Source organism: Gossypium hirsutum, chromosome A08 (assembly GCF_007990345.1).
Source record: "Gossypium hirsutum isolate 1008001.06 chromosome A08, Gossypium_hirsutum_v2.1, whole genome shotgun sequence".
In the NCBI taxonomy this organism is placed as follows: domain Eukaryota; kingdom Viridiplantae; phylum Streptophyta; class Magnoliopsida; order Malvales; family Malvaceae; genus Gossypium; species Gossypium hirsutum.
This window is the reverse complement of record NC_053431.1, coordinates 35,049,012-35,074,089: the sequence shown is the minus strand read 5'-3', so window position 1 is coordinate 35,074,089 and position 25,078 is coordinate 35,049,012. Positions and strand designations below refer to the sequence as shown.

Here is a 25,078-nt window from a genome sequence, read left to right as displayed (position 1 = left end):
TTAAGCTTTCAAACCCCCTTTAATGGCTGATTTTTGGTAGAGAAAGAAGATGAAAAAGGGATGATATCATCCTTCCTTTATCTATTTCTATTTTAGTAAAAAATAAACCACCTAACTCACCAAATTTGAAAATTTTGTCTACTCTTTGACTCTATGGCCGGCTATGCTTTCTTTTAAGGGTCTAATTTCCCATTAAAATCCCCCAATTTGATTCTCTAATAAAATAACGCCTTTAGCTATCAAATTAGGACTTTTGCACTTTATGCGATTTAGTTTTTTTTTTTTTTGCAATTGGGCTCACAAACGTCAAAATTAACTCACCAAATTTTACGTACACTAATATAAACATGCAATGATTCCAAAATAATGATAAAATATTTTAGTCGAATCTGGATTTGTGGTCTCGAGACCACTATTCTGAGTAGCCCCCGAAATCGGGCTGTTACATCGATAGTGTGACGATGTTCTTGAAGATCCCCGAGTCCGAGCTAACTTCAATTATCTATAAAACAGGGAAATAACACACAATGTAAGCTTTAAAAGCTCAGTAAGCCATATACAAATATAATTGCCACATGAATCAACATCATTTCCATCCATAGGAAAACTATGAGTAAGCATATATAAGCTCACAAACCTTTCTCAATGTATACATATTCAACATCATAAGTGAATTCATTAAATACTTCCCTTTTCAATAATTGTATGAATCTCATACGTACCTGAGTCACTTAACTCATTCACACATTCTTTATCGACTTGACTTTGCCTGTTGAACCTTTTGGAATTGCTAAGGATACTTGAAAATCACATATAGCTCTTACAATGCCATATTCCAGATATGGTCTTACATGTTATCACATATTGATACCGATAGCCCAGCTATTATCTTACACGAAATCAAATAACGATGTCACTATCCCAGACATGGTCTTACACGTAATCACATAACGATGCCAATGTCCCAGACATGGTCTTACACATAATCACATCTCGTTAATCCTAATGTCATGACATTCGTATCCTATACTATTCCTAAGGTTCGTACGGGACTTTTGGATATTGTAACCCTGTCGATTCTTGCTCGTATTTGATTATTCAACATTCATAGGAGTTTAATGACAATTAAACATATATATAATTCAATTTAAAAACATTTATTTGTATATGAACTTACCTTGTATACGGGATAAATGGACTGGATCGACTATTCGACAACCTTTGATTTTCCTCGATCTAAATCTGATTTCTTTCATTCTTGATATGCTTGAACAACAATGGTTGAACCTTTAAAAGCTTTACAACCCTTATTTTCTTCCTCACATTCGGCTATTGAAGAAGATGATAGCATGAAAATGGCTTTTGTTTTGTTTAATTAAACTTAATTACAATTTACTAAATTAATCTTAATTAATAAACATTTCAATCATCAAATATATGGCTGTCTATGTCAAATTTCACTATCAATGGTCTAATAACATTATAAGGTCCTTTCATTTAATAAATCATAGCAATTAGACACCTTAACAATTAGAATGCAAGTTTTGCATTTTACGCGATTTAATCTTTTTTATCAAATTGAGCTGCTAAACGATAAAATTAGCTCACGAAATTTTTACACATACATAATATCATGTTGTAAACACCAAAAATAATATAAAAATAATTTCCCGACCTCGAATTTGTGGTTCCAAAACCACTGTTCCAATTTAGTCAAAAACTGAGCTGTTACAATGTAGCACACACGGCTGAGACACAAACCCGTGTCTCTTCCCGTGTGCTCAATTCTAAGTATTTTGTTTTCTCGAATTTAAGGTGTAAGGGACACACGGCCTAACTACATGCCCATGTACCAGGCTGTGTGTGACACATGGTCACACACCCGTGTGTCTGCCCATGTGGACAAAAAAAAGTCACTTCTACCTTCATTTCTCACCCAAGATCACTGCACTTAAACTCACTTCCAAATAGCAACCAATTCAAGTATTCAAATTAAGCAAACTCTATCATTCAACATGGCATATCATCACATGCATACATGTTTATAACCTTACCTTGGTACATTTCATATGATAGCCATAATTTGAAAAAACATTTAACATGTATCTAGCTACCATAGAATGACATTACAAGTATATCAAAATAACCATTACTAGCCATTCTAATGGCTAGATTATAGACCATATATTCAAGCCATCTATGGCCAAGTTAGCCTATACATGCCATTAGACAAAAACGATTTTACTATATATACTCAAAATAAGCTAGTGGATAAGGTGATGATGCTCCAATGATCTCTGACCTTCGTGAGCTTCCGAGCACTATAAACTAGGGGAAAATAAAATAGAGTAAGCGATACATGCTTAGTAAGTTTGTATAACATAAACTAAACTTACCAATCCCGTTTATTAAATCTAAGCATACAATATCATGTTTTCCATCCATTTGGAAAAATTGCCTAAACACATGCATTCAATCAAACATGTTAGTCATAAAATCTTCACATCAATCAAGTAAACATAGATGAGCTCATCATACAATATTCCTTCAAGACATTATTCATTTCATCCCATAATTCTCATATCATGCCAAGATTTGTGCCCGTTGAATCATTGAAATTCTGATGGATACTCAAGTGGTACACTCAAGGTGTACAATTCAATAACCTATCAATTCTGAATCAAGAGTACCCAATAGGGCATTTAATCAAAGAACACACTCTCGAGCCACATATCGTATTACAGGATTACCAGTCCAGGCTAAATCCTTTACGTAATGTATGCTCAGAAAAGCTCAATTAGGATTACCAGTCCAGGCTAAATTCTAATTGTAGCATATGCTCGAGAGGGTTTACATCAGGACTACCCGTCTAGGTTAAATCCTTTCTGTAATGAGGTCAATAGGATTTCTTGCCTGAGCTAAATCCCGTCAGCAACAAATGCAGGACCTCATTCATTTCAGGAAAGCACATATATTTATCGGAATTCAATATTCAAACGAAGCTTAACCCCTTTTTCACCGTTTCAAACATGTATTCAATTCTTCATCATAGAAATCAAATAATTTACATCAATATAAATCACATTCCATACATACACAACATTAAATTTAACATATTTACATGCTCGATTAAGTTACACAAACTCACCTCGACACTGGTTCGCGTATAGAATCTACTAATCCGAAACCTTTTCTTTTGCTCGATCTAACCTCGAATTTGTGTTGTCCGGATCTATATAACTAACTTTAATCACCAATTTCACACATTTCATATTCATTTGGACTCAATTTACGTCCTAGGCAAAATTTACCATTTTAGCCCTAACTTTTCCATAAATTCCAATTTCATCCTTAGGCTCGGAAAATAAAATTTATGCAATTTACTCCCTAATCCAAGCCTAACCAAAATTTCAATATAGAATCTATAGCAGATATTTTCTATAAATTTTAGAATTTTTCATCAATTTTCAGAACTTTACATTTTAGTCCCTAAATCATGTTTTCATCAAAAATTACATTGTAAAAGTTGTTTATCTAGCAACAACCTTTCATTTTCTACCATAAATTTTAATTTTTTAGCATATTCATCCATGACCTAATTTCCATACCTTGATAAATTTTCAAATTGATCCTCCAAATAGATAGATTAAGCTATCCCGGTTTCAAAAATATCAAAATTATTAAAAACAAGACAAGGAAACTTACCCAATTAACCCATGAAAGTTTCTTCTCTCTCTCCTAGGGTTTCATGTATTTTTGGGGAAGAAGATGAGTAAAATAAGATGACATTTTCTTTTTCATTTTTGGAATTAATTAATTTATTTCAAATTCCAATTTAGTCATTGCCCTTTTTCTAAATTTCCATGGATGGGTCATTAAAATATCTACATATATTTCTTTAATGGTCTAATTACCATATAAGGACCTCTAGTTTTGAATTCCATTGCTATTTAATCCTTGTAGCTACTAGAATTCAACTTTTGCATTTTATGCGATTTAGTCCTTCTCATAATGAAGCACATAATCAATAAAATTTTCTTGTCAGAATTTTCACTGGACATTTCCAACATATTACGAACCATGTAATAAAATAAAAATAAATTTTATTTTCGGATCGGATTTGTGGTCCCAAAACCACTGTTTCGATTTCATTAAAAAATTGGTTGTTATAACTCTCCCCCTTAAGGATTTTCATCCTCGAAAATCTTACCAGTAAAAGGATTCGGAGTATCTTCCGGTTCCCAAGTTACCTATTCTATGTTGTGTTGTTGCCAAAGAACTTTTACTAATGCTACCTTTTTATTTCTTAACTGTTTGGTTTCCCAAGCTAAGATTTTGATCAGTTCTTCACTATATGTCATATCAAGCTAAATCTCTACCTTCGCCGGAGAGATCACATGTGAAGGATCGGATCAATATCGCCGTAGCATAGACCTATGAAAAACATTATGAATCTAATCAAGCTCAGATGGTAAAGCTAATTGATATGCAACAGGTCTGATTCTTTCAATAATCTTATATGGCCCAATGAACCGTGGACTTAGTTTTCCTTTACGACCAAACCGAAGAACTTTCTTCCAAGGCAATACTTTCAAGAATAATTTATCACCTACTTGAAATTCTATTTCTTTTCGTTTAAGGTCATCATAGGTCTTTTGACGATCAGAGGCTGCTTTCAAACTGTCCTGAATTACTTTCACTTTTTCCTCGGTTTCACGGACTAAATCAACTCCGTATAACTTTTTCTCACTGAATTCTATCCAATACCATGGAGTTCTACATTTGTGATCATGCAAAGCTTCATACGGTGCCATTTTGATGCTCAAATGATAACGATTATTATAAACAAATTCAACAAAAGGTAAATACTTTTCCTAGTTACCTTCAAACTTGAGTATACAATACCAAAGCATATCTTCTAAGGTCTGTATTATATGTTCAGATTGACCATCTTTCTGGGGATGAAATGCAATGCTAAAGTGCAACTGAGTACCCAGAGCTTCTTGCAATTTGCTCCAAAATCGATATGTAAACCGAGGCTCTCTATCTGAAATAATAGAGACAAGCACTCTATGCAATCTGACAATCTTAGAGACATATAATTCAGCCAATCTGTCCAAGGAATAATCCATACATACCGGATTAAAGTGTGCAGACTTTGTCAACCAATCCATAATCACCCAAATGGCGTCTTTCTTCTTTGGAGACAGGGGTAATCTCGGTACGAAGTCCGTGGTAATTCTTTCCGATTTTCATTCTGGTATTGTAACTGGCTGTAATAGTCCAGAAGGCAACTGATGTTCAGCTTTTACTTGCTAACATATCAAACATTTAGATACAAACTCAGAAATATCTCGTTTCATTCCTGGCCACCAGTACATCTTTTTCAGATAATTATACATTTTATTACTACCAGGATGGATAGACATATTACTATTATGATCTTCATTCAAAATCTTATGTACTAGTTCTAAACTTTCTGGTACACATACTCTGCCTCTGAATAATAGACAATCATTGGTCCCGATCTGAAATTCTGAGTCAGGAGTTGATTCACTTTGTATCCATTTTGCTTGAAACTTCCAATCATTTCTCTGGCTTTAAAAATTTGTTTCAAAAATGTTGGCCTAGCTTTTAACTCAGTCATAATTGAACCTTCATCTGATAATGACAATCGGGTATTCATTGCTCGCAAAGTATACAGGGATTTTCTACTCAGAGCGTCTGCCACCACATTGGCTTTTCCCAGCTGGTAGTCAATAACAAGTTCATAACAATAACAAGTTCATAATCTTTTAGTAATTCAAGCCACCTACGCTGTCTCAAATTCAAGTCTTTCTGTGACATCAAATATTTCAAAATTTTATGATCAATGAATATAAGACATTTTTCACTAAACAAATAATGTCGCCATAGTTTCAATGCAAACACTATGGCTGTCAATTCAAGATCATGTGTCAGGTAGTTTCTTTCATGTGGTTTTAGCTGTCTTGAAGCATAAGAAACTGCTTTAGCTTATTGCATCAAAACTTAGCCTAAACAACTCAATAATGCATCACTTTAAACTATAAACTCTTTACTCGATTCTGGCCAAACTAAAATTGGAGTGTAACACCCCTTACCCGTATCCGAAGTCGGGATAGGGTTCGGGGCGTTACCAAACTTAAACATTCATAAACATGCAAAATCGGGCCTTAAAATTTCATCCAAATTAAAACATTTCAAACACATGTAGATCTTCCCTTATATAGGCCTTCGAGGCCTAAAACATACATCGGGGTGCTTTGGGACTAAATCGAGGACTTTTGAAATCTCTGGGAAAACTTAGAGAAATTTTCATGAAATAGGGTCACACGACTATGTGGACACAGGGACACGCTCATGTCCTCAGGCCGTGTAACTCTTTGTTTATGACATCAGCAAAACAAATTAATCCACACAACCAAGCCATATTCCCTTGTGATAGGCCGTGTCCTCCACACGGCCGAGACACATGGTCATGTCTCTGCCCGTGTAGCCAACACGAAGGCTATTTTCCAAGCCTCATGTTGTCCTTAATTCTCTCCCATACTTATACACATTATAGACACACCTTATAATATCAATTCAATGGTTAATCATCCTTTAGTAAAATTCTGTTAAAGCATTTACATGTTGTCATACATGTGTTTATTACCTATACTCATGTTACACGAAGTTAGACACTCCAATTCACATTCTACAATTTTCCATATTCAATCATTATCAGCTTACTACCATGCCACACATTCATTCCATGGCCACGACCACCTCGAAAGGTCTTAGAGCATTCAACATGTACATGTGTTATACTAATCATTCATAACAACCAATTATAAACACATCACAAACATTAACACATAGCAATATCTCATAATCACATGGCATTGCAACATTTCCATCATAATAGCAAAACATCAAGAACATGTTATATAATCAAAATAATCACATAATATCAAATTATTCACATATATATACTTACAAATCATGTAATATCGAAGCATTAGCATTCAAATACAATATTGCATTATTAAAATCACATGAACTTACCTCGGGTTCGAGTACAACTATATATTCAGATTTAGTCCATAATCTCATTCGTTTCCAATCTATGCCCGAATCTCATTTTCCTTGATCTATAATACCACATTTAGCTTACTAATTAGTTACATTATTCATATGGGTCCAAAAATCATACTTTACCATATTTGCATTTTGACCCCTAAACTTTCACATATTTACACTTTGGCCCCTAGGCTCGTAAAATGATTTTTATTCAATTTACTTGCATTTTAAGCCTAGCCAAATCATTTTCATAACTGTAGCAGCCACTAATTTCCACTAAATCACACTTTTATGATAAATTTTGTAACTTTTACAAAACAGTCTTTTTTGACAATTTCACTGAAAATCACTTAGTAAAAGTCATTTATTACACACTGAGCATTCATATTCTACCATTAGACATCAAAATATCAAGCATTTCATCCATGTATAAATTTTTAAACACAAACCCTAGCTCAAAATATGGGTAGAAATGAGTAGATCTTGTTACGAGGATTTCAAAAACGTAAAAATCATTAAAAACAAGGCTAGAACGGATTTACAATCGAGCTTGGAAGCTTGAAAAACCCTAGCGATGTCTTCTCCATGCAAGTTTCAGCCATGGGGTAGAATATGGACAAAAATTGGCTTTTAATTTTGTTTTTAATTCATTTTAATTACTAGATTACCAAAATGCCCCTAACTTAAAAATATTCTATTTCACCCATTTCATGTCCATTTTTGTCCAAAAAATTATCCAATGGTCTAGTTAACATTTAAGGGCCTCCAATTTAAAATTTCATAACAATTAGATAACTTTAACATGTAGAACTTAACTTTTGTACTTTTTACAATTTAGTCCTTTTGACCAACTTGAGTACCCAAACATCAAAATTTTCGAACGAATTTTTCATGAAATCATCCCATGAAATTGTAGACCATAAAAATATAATAAAATAAATTTTATTGTTTCCGGTTTTTGGTCCCAAAACCACTGTTCCGACTAGGCCCTAATTCGGGATGTTACCTAGAGCTTCTATCCTAAAGCTTTTAATTCGTCAAAGCTCTGCTGGCATTTATCAGTCCACTCAAATTTCACATCTTTTTGTAATAGACGGGTCATCGAAGAATCTATCATTGAAAAGCTTTTTACAAACCTCCGATAATAACCAGCTAGTCCCAGAAAACTTCGAACTTCAGACACATTCTTCGGTGGCTTCTAGTTAACAATGGTTGAAATTTTATTCAGGTTCACCCTGACACTTTCAGTAGATACTATATGCCCAAGAAAACTAACTTCTCGTAGCCAAAATTCACATTTACTAAATTTGGAATACAATTGTTTCTCTCGCAAAGTTTGCAACACTATTCTCAAATGTTCAGCATGTTCATTTTCATCTCAGGAGTAAACCAAAATATCACCTATAAATACCACCACAAACCTGTCTAAATATGGGCTGAAAATTCTATTAATCAGGTCCATAAACACTGTAGGTGCATTTGTCAAACTGAATGGCATAATAAGAAACTCATAATGTCCATACCTGGTTCTAAAAGTTGTCTTTGGCACATCTGAATCTTTTACACGTAGTTGATAGTAACCAAAACGAAGATCAATCTTTGAAAATACAATGGCACATTTTAACTGGTTAAACAAGTTATCAATACGAGACAATAGGTATTTGTTCTTTATTGTAACTTTGTTGAGTTGTCTGTAATCAATGCATAGCCTCAACAATCCATCTTTCTTCTTTACAAACAGAACCGACTCACCCCAAGGTGAGAAACTAGGTCGAGTAAAACCTCTGTCAATCAATTCATTCAACTATACTTTCAACTCTTTCAATTCAGTAGGAGTCATTCTATAAGGTGCTATGGATATCAATGTTGTACAAGAACAAGATCTATAGAGAATTCCACTTCTCTATCCGGTGGTAAACCAAGTAACTCTTCTGGGAATACATCAGGAAATTCTCATACAACTGGCACTGACTAAATCTTTGACTCAGATACTTTGATATCCAACACATATGCGAGATAAGCATCATAACCCTTTCTGACATATTTTCGTGCTGATATTGCTAAAATAACATTAGTTAATCCATCCAGTTTATCAAATTCAACATGAAGTAATTCACCACTCTGACATTTCAATACAATATATTTCTATTTACAATTCACCACTGCATCATATTGGGTTAACCAATCCATTCCCAAAATCGTATCAAATTCATCAAATGGTAATAACATCAAGTCAGCCTGGAAGCAATAACCTTTTACCATCAACGGATAGTTTTTACAGACTTTATCCACCATAACACACTGGCCTAGGGGGTTTGAAACTTTAACCACAAATTCATTGAATTCAACAAGTAAATTTTTAATAGACACTAAGTTTGTTCATATATGAATGTGTGGAACCAGGATCAATCAATGTAGTAATATTAGTATCAAGTAGAGAAAATGTACCGGTGATGACGTCTAGTGCAGAGGCATCTTTTCTAGCACGAATAGCATATGTTCTTATAGGTACTCGTGCCTCAGATCTAACTGTTGTATCTCTGGTAGTACCTCGACTACCAGTAACATTGCTGATGTGACGGGGTGGTCTACCCCTTGAGACAAGACTACTTGGCTTTGGAGCTGGCTCTATTTCTTTTTCAACTCATTCTAGACAATCTCTGAGAAAATGGTCAAATGAACTACATTGGTAACAAGCTCCACCTCTCAAACAACATTCCCCAAATGAAATTTGTTGCAATGTTTACAATTTGTTTTGCGATTACTGACACTACCCATACTAGTTACAGATGACAATGAGGACCTCGGCTTAGAGCATTGAGAGTCTCGTTCTTTTCTAGAATACACCGTAGAGGTAGTAACACGATCAAAATACTTTTTTATTTTCTTAGAAGTAGATGATTGTGATTTGGTCAAAATCCTTTTTCCAGAAATTCGAACCTCTCTTTCAGCTTGTTTCTTTTCTTTACTCAATTCCTCAGCTTTCTGTCTCGACCGGCTAACACCGCAAATGCCCTTATTTCGAGAATTTCGATCAATAACTTGATATCTTCATTTAAACCCTCTTCAAAGCGTTTACAGATTTCAGCCTCGATTAGAACCCATTCTTTGGCATATTTGCTCAACTGAACAAATTCTCGTTCATACTCAAATACAGTCATGTCCTCTTGCTTGAGTTCTAATTTTTTTTCTTTTTCTAATCCACAAATCTCTGACTAACATATTTCTTTCTAAATTCAGCCTAGAATAATTCTCATGTAACATTCTCTCTTGGTACAACTGAAGTTATGGTATTCCACCAATGATATGTTGTATCTTTCAGTAGTGATACTGCACATTTCAGACATTCAGCAGGTGCACAAGATAATTCATAAAAAACCCAGATGGTATTTTCCAACCAAAATTTAGCCCGTTCTGAATCATCACCTATAGTAGCCCTAAATTCTTCCACCCCATGCTTACAAATTTTTTCTACCGGAGGCTTACTTGTTCTAGTGGGTTCAGCACCTTGTGGTACCTCAGGAATCGGTTGAGGTGCAGATGGGAGAGGTCGTTGTAGAAAAGTGTTTGTTCTTAAATACTCAATAAACCATTCATTCATCAATTGAAAGAAAGCCTATTTGCCTCATCACTTCGGCCCTCAGATACGACCTTTCACTACCAGATGCAGATGTAACATTTTGAACTGAAGCTGAAGCATTGCTCCCAGCTTCCTCAAATTCAGCTTTAACTCAATTGGATGAAATTACTATATGAAAAACACTTTTAAAATGATTAGGAAACATCACACTATCACAAATTATATATTAGCTTGTATAGCTAAACACGTGTTTGATACGTTAAATTCAAGAATCGGCTCAACCATAGCTCTAATACCACTAAATGTAACATTCCTAACCAGTATCTGTCACTAAAATAGGGTTACGGAGCATTACCAAAACTCTCAGAACATTTTTTAGATAATTCATGTCAATCACTATTCATTTTCTGAGATTATTCATAACGTCCCTTAAATGGACCCCCGAGGCCCAATACGAGCATTAGAATCAAGTCGGGACTTAATCGAAAACTCTAAGAATTTTTCGCAGCATTTCAAAAATTATCTAAGTTACAAGGCTACACGCCCAGGGGATTCAAGGGGCACACCAGTGTGACACTGGGACACGCCCGTGCTGTGGGTCATGTTCGTACCCGTGTATCTCTCTAACTTGTGCACACGGTCATGTCACACGCCCGTGTGCTAGGCCGTGTGGTTCATTAAATTCTTTTGAAATTAGATTCAAGTTTCACATGGCCAAGACACACGCCCGTGTTCTAAGCCATGTAGCACACACTGTTGAGACACACGCCCGTGTCTCTGCCCGTGTGCTCAATTCTGAGCATTCTGTTTTCTCAAATTTAAGGTGCAGGCGACACACGACCTAACACACGGCCATCTACCATGCCGTGTGTCACACACAGTCTAGACATATTCTCGTACATCTGCTCGTGTGGACAAAATAATGGCATATCATCCCATGTAGACATGTTTATAATTTTACCTTGGTATATTTCATATGATAGGCATAATTTGAACAACCATTTAACATGTATCTAGCTACCATAGTACGACATTACAAGTATATTACTAGCCATTCCAATAGCTAGATTACAAACCACATATTCAAGCCATCTATGGCCATGTTAGCCCATACATGCCATTATACCAAAATGATTTTACTATATATGCCCAAAATAAGCTAGTGGATAGTGTGATGATGCTCTAATGATCTCCAACCCTCGCGAGCTTCTGAGCACTATAAATAGATAAAAATAAAATAGAGTGAGCATTACGTGCTTAGTAAGTTCGTATAATATAAATTAAACTTACGAATCTCGTTTATTAAATCTAAGTATACAATGTCATGTTTTCCATTCATTTGCCAAAATTGCCTAAACACATGCATTCAATCAAACATGTTAGTCACAAAATCTTCACATCAATCAAGTAAACATAGATGAGCTCATCATAAAATTTTCTTTCATGACATTATTCATTTCATCCCATAATTCTCTTATCATGCCAAGAATTGTGTTCGTTGTATCATTGAAATTCTGATAGATACTCAAGTGGTACACTCAAGGTGTACAATTCAATAACCTATCAATTCTTAATCAAGAGTACCTAATAGGGCATTTAATTAAAGAACATAATTTCGAGCCACATATCGTATTACATGATTACCAGTCCATGCTAAATCCTTTATGGAATGTATACTCAAAAAAGCTTATTAGGATTAACAGTCCAGGCTAAATCCTAATTGTAACATATGCTCGAGAGGGTTTACATCAGAACTACCCGTCCAGGCTAAATCCTTTCTATAATGAGATCAATAGGATTACTTGTCCAAGCTAAATCCCATCAGCAACAAATGTAGGACCTCATCCATTTCGGGAAAGCACATATATTCATTGGAATTCAATATTCAAATGAAGCTTAACCCCATTTTCACCATTTCAAACATCTATTCAATTCTTCATCATAGAAATCAAACAATTCACATCAATATAGCCCACATTCCATACAAACACAACATTCAATTTAACATATTTACATGCTTGATTAAGTTAGATAACTTACCTCGACACTGGTTCACGTATAAAATCTACTAATCTAAAACCTTCTCTTTTCCTTGATCTAAACTCGAATTTGTGTTGTCTGGATCTATATAAATAACTATAATCATCAATTTCACACATTTTCTATTCATTTGGACTCAATTTACATCCTAGGCAAAATTTACCATTTTGACCCTAACTTTTTCATAAATTGTAATTTTGTCCCTTGGTTCGGAAAATGAAATTTATGTAATTTACTCCCTAATCCAAGCCTAATCGAAATTTCAATATAGAATGTACAGCGCATATTTTCTATAAATTTCAGAATTTTTCATCCATTTTCACAACTTTACATTTTAGTCCCGAAATCTTGTTTTCATAAAAAATCACTTTGTAAAGATGTTTATCTAGCAACAACCTTTCATTTTACACCATAAATTTATAATTTTTAGCATATTCACCCATGACCTAATCTCTATACCTTGATAACTTTTCAAATTGATCCTCCAAATAGATAGATTAAGCTATCCCAGTTTCAAAAATATCAAATTACTAAAACCAGGACAATGAAACTTACCCAATCAAGCCATGAAAGTTTCTTCTCTCTCTCTCTTAAGTTTCCATGTATTTTTGGAGAAGAAGATGAGTAAAATAAGATGATATTTGGTTTTTCATCTTTTTAATTAATTTATTTATTTCAAATTCCAATTTAGTCATTGCCCTTTTTTTCTAAATTTCCATGGATGGGTCATTAAAATATCTATATACTTTTAATTAATGGTCTAACTACCATATAAGGACCTTTAGTTTTGAATTCCATAGCTATTTAATCCTTCTAGCTACTAGAATTCAATTTTTTCATTTTATGCGATTTAGTCCTTCTCGTAATTAAGCACATAATCAATAAAATTTTCTTGTCAGAATTTTCACATGACATTTCTAACATATTACGGACCATGCAATAAAATAAAAGTAAATTTTATTTTCGGATCAGATTTGTGGTCCCAAAGCCACTGTTCCTATTTCACTGAAAAATAGACTGTTACACTATGTTAATATCAAAACATGACCTAACTTAACAAGCATTATAAATCCATCAAACCAAACATAAACTTCATAGGCATATACCCATACCAAATCAACCATTTACATATTCATAAACTACCTTTACAAAAGATCCTATACATGCCATTTTTAACCTTGACCAAAATACACCAAAAACTACCAAAATGGTTGCTAGATAGTGTGATAGGTCTCCAATGAGCTTCCAACCAATCGAGCTTCCGATTGTCTATAAAACAAAAGAAAGTAACCACGTAAGCAACGGGTGCTTAGGAAGCTCATATAAACTTAAACATAAATTACCATTTTGTTATTACAATTTATAGAATAGGCATAATATCATTACTAAGACCAATAGCTTAGTAAAAGCCTATTCAAGCATCATCAAGCTCACAAGTTAGTAGGTTCATCCATAATACATATAAGTTCATTTATAACATAAATAGATTTCGTAAGATACATCATTTATTCACCAACCTTTTCATAATATATGAACTATTCCATTTTTAGTAATTACCATTTCATTTCCTTTACTTACCCATTGAACCATCTAGAATTACATTGAATACTGGTAATGCTCACACATAGTGTGCTTTCCATATAACCGTAACATTTCCTTTTCTATAATGCTTACAAGAGTTGTGAAATGGGCTTGCTCACACGAGCTGTGGGTCAGAATGCAAGCTATACGATGTAGATCACAGGAGTTGTATAGAATCTGCAGCAAATGCAGGACCGCAGCCATCGGTAGGACATTCAAGACCAACACCCAAAACATGAAGTCCCTAATGACATGTTATTCGTATCCTAAGAATTCTTAAGGTTCAAACAAAACTCGTTATCCATCAATTAATCATAGCATCGATACATGTATATTCAAATCAATTTATAACTAACACAATATAATAAATGATCTATTTAACTAACCTTAATACAATTACAATTTATACGAACTTACCTTGATAACTTTGGTTGTAGAAGTAGAATCCAAAACTAATCTGAAGCTTTAGTCTTTCCTCGATTTAAGTCTGATTGTTTTTTATCTTGATCTAAATATCAAATTTCATTCAATTAAGTACTTATAGTATTCAATTTAATCCATAATTCATATTTATGCAAAATTATAAAATTACCCTTAACATTTTAACTTTTCACATTTTAGTCCATAAGCTCATAATTTGAAATTTAACCATTTTGACCTAAATCCATGTTAACCAATTCTATTAGGGACCATAGAACAGCCCATAATTACTAACATTTCACAATTAAACCCATAGATTTTCACTTTCTACAATTTAATCCCTAATTACAATTTCACCAAAAATCATTTAACAAAACATGTTTGTTTTACAACCAAGATTAATAATCTATGAAATAACTTCAAAACCTATTCGAAAACAACCATGGTAAGTCCCTCAACCTTTAACAATTTTGCAAATTAATCCTCAGGCTTGCTAGATTAAGCTAATACGAACTTAAAAACATAAAAATCATTAAAAAAAGGGGCTTGAATTCACTTACATGCATCAAAAGGAGCTTGGTCAAATATTTCCTCAGCATAACAATGGAATTTCAGAAATGGAAAGGTGAAATTGAGAAAGATGATAGCTAATTCTCATCTTTAAGCATTTATTTATTAAATTACTATTTTGCCCTTACTAATTTAACTTATAAATTAACAAAACCTTACCTATAAAAGTCAACTAACATTAAGGATGGTATAATTACTATCTTAGTTCATTAATTTAAGATTTCAAAGCCATTTGACCTTTTTAACTAATAGAACTCAACTTTTACACCTTTTACGATTTAGTCATTTTTACTAATTAACCACTTAAACATCAAAATTTCTTAATAAAATTTTAATACGACCTTAAAGTAATCCCATAGACATTAAATAAACATTAAAATAATAATTTAATCACCAGGATTGTGGTCCCAAAACCACAGTTTTTGACACTACTAAAAACGAGTTGTTATAGCAAAACTATTACTAATATATTCCTCATCATTTATAAACATATTGTTGAATTTAGGATCAAGAAATTCTAGATGCATTAAAAGAGTCCTACTACAAACTTAATTGCATTGAGACTTAAGTTTTTCTACTTTTAAGAATCAATTTTCAAACAACTATCCTATCTTAACAGACCTAATTACTCAAAAAAATTTCTAAATTTATCGAGGAATTATTATCCTCATTAAATATCATAGACAAAAAAAAAATACTTAGCAAAGTTTGGAAATTGTTTGCCAATTGTATGTCATAGTAAAGTAAATGACAAGAAAACAAGTATTAACATACATATCTAATGCAACCTATATGCACAACACACCTCGAAACCTAAGGGATGCATTGTTCTTAATGCAAAAAAATAAAAAATAAAATTGAACAATGTTAGAGAATACATATGTACAAGTATGGAAATGCAATGACATAAAAAAAATATGAATGCATGAATTACAAATAAAAGCTCAGACAGAATGCGTGTTACTCTTAAATTGGTTTGGTAGACTTCTTGGCAGCATGTTTGTAGCCCTGCTGCCTCTCTGATTCACCATTATCTATTGGGACTACTTTTCCAACAGTCGTCTAGTAATGCTTCCGTTTACACTGACTAATAGGCACCTAGTCTTCTGAATCAGAGTCTGAGTTTATGAGTTCATCAATTAGTTGATGAACTACATGTTACTGTGCAGTCATAGATGCTTTCGATCTTGGTGTAGTGGTAGTGGTAGTGTTGGCAAGTGCAGGAGCTTGAGTCATATCATCATCTTCTTTCTTAGATTCAACATGGATAGATTCACTTTTCTTTACTAGTATTTCTTATTTGGTGGTCTGCTTCTCTGTAGTAGGTTCTTAACCCTTATTATCATCCTCCTCAGGCTCCAGCAACAACTCCTTAGGAAAAGTAAGGAATGCAGGCATCGGACGAGTAAAGTTCTTTTGAAGAGACTTCTTAATAGCTTTGTCCCTACGTCTAACATAACTTCAAAATATGGCCACTTCCTCTTTAGCCTTCCAAGATCAATGGCCATCATTTGTTTTTGCTTTTCCAGTTTCTAAAATTGTTACTGCAAGGCCTCTGGGGACTCGAGCACCTTCTACTCACATGTAGTCTTAGAATTTGATGGAGCAGCATCAATGGGCCTGGGTGTAACACCCCGTACCCGAGACCGTTGCCGGAGTTGGACACGAGGGGTTAACAGACTTAATTCCCTTATTTTTACAGTCCATTTTAAAAATTTCCAGACTAGCTGGCTAACTGCGTCACGGTAACCTTAAAAATCATATCTTGAGTTCCAAAACTCGAAAATCAGTTTCATAAATTTTCCCTGAAACTAGACTCATATCCATCTACAAATTTTTTTTTGTAGAATTTTTGGTTGGGCCAATTAGTACAGTTTATTAGTTAAAGTCTCCCCTGTTTCAGGGTTCGACTGCTCTGCCCTTTATGCAATACGACTTATATATCTCCCTGTACAGGGCTTCAATACTTATGCCGTTTGTTTCTAAAGAAACTAAACTCGAAAAGGAATCTATACATATATGGCATGAAGTCTAACTATCTCTAGTTAATTTATAATGAATTTCCTAAGTTCGAACAGAGAATCCAGAAACCGCTCTGGCCCTGTTTCACAAAAACTTTAAAATCTCATAAAAAACTGTTCATATGATCGTTTCATTACTTCCCTATGAAAACAGATTCATCAAGGTTCAATTACATAATTTATTCACTATTTAATTCCATTCTTACTATTTTTAGTGATTTTTCAAATCCACACCACTGCTGCTGTCAGCATCTGTTTTTAAGGTAAACCATACTTATTTCATGGTTTTCCATGAATCAACTAGAGTTTGTCATACATAGCATCAAAATAATCATAATTAACCATTCCCAATGGCTAATCGTTACCAAACATTTCCATACCTCTCAATGAACAACATACAAGACGATTATAATGCTATGCTCAAAGTGTATATAAGCCATTTTCGCATGGCTATCCAAATTTATACAAAACCAAAGGGTACATGACCAACAACAAGAAGAGTAGTCCTATACATGCCATTTTCAGAGTTCAACCAAAATTGTACCAAAAGGGCTTCGATAGTGTGGACGACTTCGACTTCGGCAATCCCGAGTCCGATACCTGACGAACCAAAATCTATAAAACAGAGATTCAAAGAACGGAGTAAGCATTTAATGCTTAGTAAGTTTTGAGCAATAAAATTAGGCACAACTGAAGTATAGCATTCATATAACTAAACGGATAACTTCATATACACATATTCTCAAAAATCAGTCCTACTTCACATTTCCAACCCTTATATTCATACATAAGGGATCAACTTAACCAAAGGCCCGAAAGCTCACTAATCGACTGAGCGGATAATATTTAAACGAAATCACTACTCCAATGCATATACGAAACGTACCTTATCATTGGGATTTTACGAGCGTATTAATTGAAATTATTACAGCAAGGTCGCTCATTCCCAAACCAAGTACCTTCGGGGTTTAGCCGGATATAGCTACTCGCTCAAATGCCTTCGGGACTTAGCCCGGTTATAGTAACTCACACAATTGCCTTCGGGACTTAGCCCGGTTATATAACTCGTACAATTGCCTTCGGGACTTGGCCCGATTATAGTAACTCGCACAAATGCCTTTGGGACTTAGCCCGGATATAGTAACTCGCACAAATGCCTTCGGGCTTAGCCCGGTTATCAATCCGAATATCCATGCACATATCAATAAATCATGACACATCAATATTTCACTTTCGTAACTAGAATTCAAACACAAGTCAATTATCAAGCATTATCATTCTCAGCTCAAAAGCTACATACAAAGGGCATGATTTTGATTTGCTTATAACATAATCTAATCGAATCATAATCTAAGTTTCATTACTCGAAAACTTACCTCGGATGTGGTCGAACGATTTCGGCGGCTATTCGATCACTTTTTCCTTTCCCTTATCCGACTTTGATCCTCTAAGCTCTTGAGCTTAATAAACAAATAAATTTATTCAATTACTTATCCAACTTTACTATATACAAATATCTATTTATTTAGATTCATTTTGAACTAATATTAGGCAACCAATCATATATTCTCCCCATGGCGATATTCAAACATGGTAGCCAAAGAATCACAATTATCGAATGTTTAACTATGATCGGACATATGATATTACCCGTATGTCTTAAGCTAATTTCCGAACCTATTGCCTCAATTTGTGTACATATCAAATATAGTAATCCTTACTTGAACTATTAACCAACCTTATCAATGAACAATTATACTTAAAATACCATATATATATATTCATAAGTGCATAGATACTATGTTACAAACAATTATTTCCTTGCTTAGCAGCCGAACCAATATACACATTACTCTATATCTACCCGTCACGTTTACTCTACTTAAACCGAATAAACTTGCACATAAGGTCCTTGGCCGAACCTCACTAAAAACAAGTCAACCAAAATCTTAGTATTCATCTTGTGTATAACCTTATTTACCTTCCAAAAATCACAAAAACATCAAACTCTTAATGTTTATGTACAAGGCCGAATCTTAACATGATCCAACCTCCAACTCATTCATTTCAATCACTCACACGGCAATTGTTCAATTCTTTAGACAAATCTATGTTTGGCCATTGTACTCATGAGCATTAAAATTTATAATTTGACTACTTAAACCCTTCTCTTCAACAATTCTTCATAAAACGGAAATATTATAACCCAATCTCATCCTTTAATAACTAAAACCCAAGGCTCAAGCCATCACCAAGATTTCAAAATTTTTGCCATGGGTTGTGTAAGAAATTAGCTAATTAACTAGAAACAAGTTTAAAATTTAAGAATCTAACACAACATACTAACCTCCCTTTAAGCTCAAGGTGACCGAAACCTCTCTTCTTCCTTTCTTCAATTCGGCCAAGAAGAACCAAAGAATGAAGCTCTTTTTTTTTTCTTCTTTCAATTCACGGCAATGAAGGGGGCAACCACACACATTTTTTTTTTGTTTCTCCTCCTACTAACACTAATATTTTATTGCCCATGTTCTTTATTTTATTATTCCTAACATAAGTATTAACATAACATGTTTATGACATGTTTTGCCCATAACATTTTGTCCACCCTCCTTGTCATGGCCAGCCACTTACTAATTAAGGGGGAAATTGACATGCAAGTCCACCCTTTTGATCTCATGCACTAATAGATCCTTATAGATCGACCTATCACATTTCAAAAGTGTCACACATAAGTCCTATTAGCTAAATTCACATGCAATTGACTAAATCAAAGCTTAAAACTTTCACACATTCATATTCACATATTTTAGACAATAATCATTATATTCAAATAATTTGGTGACTCGGTTTAGCGGTCCCGAAACTGCTTTCCGACTAGGGTCACTTTAGGGCTGTCACACTGGGTGGAGAAGATGCCAAAGAGAGATGTGAATACTGTGGTAGTCACTCGCCAGAAAATTTTAAAGTAATTTGTTTAGTAATGGCACCTTTGTTAGGGGTTTGTTCTTTATTGACTTTAAGAACTTTAACCTTCTGATAAAGTGCAATTATAAATGACGGAAAGTTCAAAGCACTGGTATTTTTTAGGGCACAACGAATAGACTTATCAAAAGATAATGTTCCCAACATTTATCTTTCATCCCACATAATCGAGTGAAAAAGAAGTAAATGTTCCTTCGAGATTGTAGAATTGTGGATAGATGGAATGAGATGATTTTTCAAGAAATGATACCAAACACTATAGTGGGGCTTCAAAGTTACCCTATCAGTGGTGTAATAATCATTCGTTGAGACTGTCCACTTGGTGCCCTCCATACAGACATCAGTGAGCATGTGATTTAGTTTTTTTACTATCATGGTCTTGAGGAAATCAACGTGTTCATCTAGACCATTAGACAACCCGTATTGTGCATTTATCAACTCTGTATCAAATAGTACTGAGGCATTGATAAACCATAATTATACATATTTTTACCTCATGCTTAGCATATTTTTGGATGAAATATCCTTAGATTTGGTGAATTCAATGCCCCTAACCCTTTAATTTCATGTTTTATACTTAGGTGAGCATAGGAGAGTAAAAAGAGCGAGAAACGGGCCGAAAACGGAGAAAATGGGCCAACATGAGAAATCAACACGCCCTGGACTTCCTCACATGGGTAAGCCACACGGCCGTGTCCATTTGGCAGAATTGAAGCACGACTTACACGGGTAGACCACACGCTCGTTCCTATGTAATAGCCTTGAACACGAATTGAAGAAATCGCACACGAGCGTGTCACACGGGCATGTCCTTGTCGGGCCCAAATTTAGTTCATTTGGAAAAGGCCACTCTTGAGAGCTTTTAGGCATTCTAAAGCCTATTTAAACACCTGAGGAGGCACTTAGAAGAGACACACAGAGTAGGAGGTAGGGAATTACTCGTAGAAAGCTGATTGATCCATCTCAAAAGCCAGATTCACCTTCAAGATTGAAGATCTCCCTTCAATTTCCTTCAAAAGTTCTTCGGTTTTCTTTATGTTTTGTTATCGTTATTCTTTTGAGATGTTTTCTTTCATAAATATGAACTAAACCCCCTAAATACCTATGGGGAATGAAACCTAAGATGGATCTTGTATTATATGAATTGTATGATAAATATTTGACTTGTTCTTAATTACGAATTCTTAATTCTTGCTTTAACATTCCAGGATATTGATTCAAGTATTGATGTGCTTATTCAGAGGAGCAAAAGTCCCTGTCTAAGAGCAGATCTAACATAATTAAGCGGAGTTGATTGTACGCCTAGAGATAGGGTGACAAGATTTTGCAGGATTAAGGTCAAACCTAATAAGGGAATCCATAGATCGAGTTAATGCAGCACTAGGAAGTTAATTAGAAAGAGATTTCAATTAATCAACCTAGGGTTAGACGTTGTTAGTCTCGAGAGAGATAATAATATAAATTATGGATTTCTATCAAGTCAAGTGAATAAATCATCTGATTCAGAGTCAATAACAAGTGAAGTCTAGGTGGATTTTTCCCTTAGGTATTGTCCAAATCATTCAGTTTTCCCAAAATTTATTTCCCCAATTTACTTCCTACGCATTCTTAGTTTAGTAATTACTTTAGATAAAACAAACCCCTTATTTTTAGGCTAGATAATAAAAAGAATGTTAATACTAGTACTTTTAGTTCCTTGGGGTTCGACATATGGTCATGCCATAAGCTATACTACTGTTCGACAAGGTACGGTTGCCTTTGTCATGATAATAGTTAGTTTTCAAGAACGAACATTCATAAATTATAAAACTTATTATACGTATCACATCACACGATCAAGTTTTTGGCGCCGTTGCCGGGGAACTAAGATATCAGGAACACACGATTTTTATTACTTTAGCCATTTTATTTTTATTGCTATTTAAATTTTTATTTTCTTTTCTAATTTTTCATTTATTTGCTTCTGGCAGGTTTTTATAGTGCATGACTAGAAGAAACCCATCGGGACCATTACTTTTTGATAGTGAGATCGATCGCACATCTTGTAGAAACCAAAGAGAAATAATGCGAAGCCTAAGATACACAGAGGAAGAGCAAGAGGACGACATTCACACCACAACCGAGGAGATGGTTGAAAATCAGGAAAATGAGCTACCTTCTGCGATTACTGTTGACCCAGTAAATCAGAATCCTGTTCCACGCACTATGTATGATTATGCTAAACCTACTTTAACAGGAACTTAGTCAAGTATAGTTAGGCCTACTATTGCTTCAAATAATTTTGAACTGAAACATAACACAATTCAAATGATCCAACAGTTTGTTCAGTTTGATTTGCAGGACAAGGACCCAAACGCTCATTTGGCAAATTTCTTAAAATTTTGCGACACTTTTAAAATCAATGGCGTTTTCGATGATGCCATTCGCCTTCGGTTGTTTCCTTTTTCATTGAAGAACAAACCAAAACAGTGGTTGAACTCGTTACCATGAGGGTGAATCACTACTTGGGAACAAATGACCGAAAATTTTTACTTAAATATTTTTCGCCCGGCTAAAATGGCTAAATTGAGGAGTGATATCTCTTCTTTTGTGTAGATGGATCTAGAGACAATCTATGATGCATGAGAGAGATACAAGGACCTCTTGAGAAAATGCCCTCACCATGGGCTGCCCCTATGGTTGCAAGTTCAAACATTTCACAATGGCCTGAATCTTTCGACTAGACAAATGATTGACGCAGCTGCTAGTGGGACTATCAATAACAAAGCACTTGAAGTGTCTTACAAATTTATTAAAGAGATGTCACTGAATAACTATCAGTGGCAAGTCATGAGAACAAAACTGATGAAAATAGCCGATGTTTTCAACCTCGATGCTGTTACTATGCTATCTAACTAGGTAGAACTCTTAAATAAAAAGATTGAAAATTTATATGGTTCTACTCAGGTACATCCAGTGATGAGGTGCGATTCAAATGGAGGAGGAGCATACACAGAATATCAACCCTTCAACCCTAGCACCGAGGAGGAACAAGTTCAATATATAGGTAATAATTCTAAATCTCAAAATAACCCATATAGTAACACATATAATGCAGGTTGGAGGAACCATCCCAACTTCTCGTAGGGTGGTCAAGGGAATCAAAGGCCACAACATCCTCTGGGTTTTCAACAACCACTTTACCAATAGGAAAAGAAGTCGAACCTTGAGGAGATGCTAACAATGTTTATCTCGGTGTTGGAAACTCACTTTCAGAATACCGAATCAACACTTAAGAATCAACAAGTGTCGATCCAAGGGCTTGAAACTCAAATAGGCCAACTCTCCAAATTGATTTCTGAACGACCACAAGGTAACTTACCGGGTAACACTGAATCTAACCCAAGGGAACAACTCAATGCAATTACCATTCAAGATGAGGAAGGGTCAGTCGAACCTGAACTAGAACCGAGGCAAGGAATTGTGGTAACTAAAAGCAAAGGTGAGGTAGACCACAGTAAACAAACACCGGTAAGTAAATAGTACAAACCTCATGTGCCATACCCCAATATGACAAGGAAAAACCGCACAGACGAACAATTCGGTAAATTCCTTAAATTATTAAAAAAATTACATATCAACTTACCGTTTATTGAAACTCTTTCGCAGATGCCAAACGCAACCAAATTCTTAAAGGAGCTTTTAACAAATAAGCGGAAGTTGGATGAGGCATCACATGTGGAGTTAAATGCATTTTGCTCAGCCATACTACAGAATAAGCTGGCCAACAAATTAAAAGACCCAGGGAGTTTTACGATTCCTTGTGTTATTGGTAGCTTAGATGTTTAAACAACTAGGTCTTGGGAAACCCAAACAAACTAGGATGAGCATTCAGTTAGTAGACAAAACAATCAGATTTCCTAGGGGTATTATTGAAGATGTACTCGTTAAAATTGACAAATTCATATTCCCAATTGATTTTGTTGTTCTAGACATCGAAAAGGATAGTGACATGCCTTTAATTTTAGGAAGGCCCTTTTTAGTAACTGCTAGAACTATAATTGATGTTAGTACAGGTGAACTCACACTCCGTGTATGTGAGGAAACAATCACTCTTCAAGCTCGAAATTCTACTAATGCTATCATGTGGTGCAACCTTCCTTGTAGGAAATACGTTTGAAAAGCATACATGAGCCTTATTCAAATAACAAAAAAGAACCTATCTATGAAGGACGAAGGCTATAAGTCGAGGAATTAGATAAATGGCAGACATAGAAACTGAGAGCACACGATAGACCAAAACCACGCTATGACAAGCTCAATATTTTACCAAAACAACTTAAGGTTGGAGACAAAGTACTATTAGATGCAGCAAACCCTCGGATTGCCACCTCTGAATCTAATGGAGAAATCTCTCTTACGGTACTTAGCATTTTCCTATACGGTACAGTAGAGGCAATTCATCCTAAATTCGAAGGATTTGTGACATCTAATGAAACTTTATCTCCAACCTTAAGTTGATTTTGTGAAGCATTGAGCATGTTCTGATGTAGTTTTGGTTCATCGTGTTTCCTCGGTTTAAATGTAAGCAATTCATCTAACTCTTCGATTTGTAACATTTGTTCTTCATGTGTAGATCCTTTGTTGTGGATTGAACATGGCTCGTATGAGTCCTTTGAACTTATTTCCTGCAAAATAGGTTGCCCGTATGATCAATCTTAATTCATCCCAAATCCTACAGATTCTGAGGGAGAAACAACTGTACGCCAGGTCCAGTAAGTGCGAATTTTGGTTACAGGAGGTAACATTTCTAGGACATGTG

General features: G+C 34.7%; 1 non-coding gene across 1 annotated transcript; it reads right to left on the bottom strand.

The window, feature by feature from the left end:
- Positions 1-22,839: 22,839 nt before the first annotated feature.
- LOC121205656 (small nucleolar RNA R71) lies at positions 22,840-22,946 on the bottom strand. Its single transcript, XR_005900732.1, has one exon. It is a non-coding gene; the product is annotated as a small nucleolar RNA R71 (small nucleolar RNA).
- Positions 22,947-25,078: the final 2,132 nt, after the last annotated feature.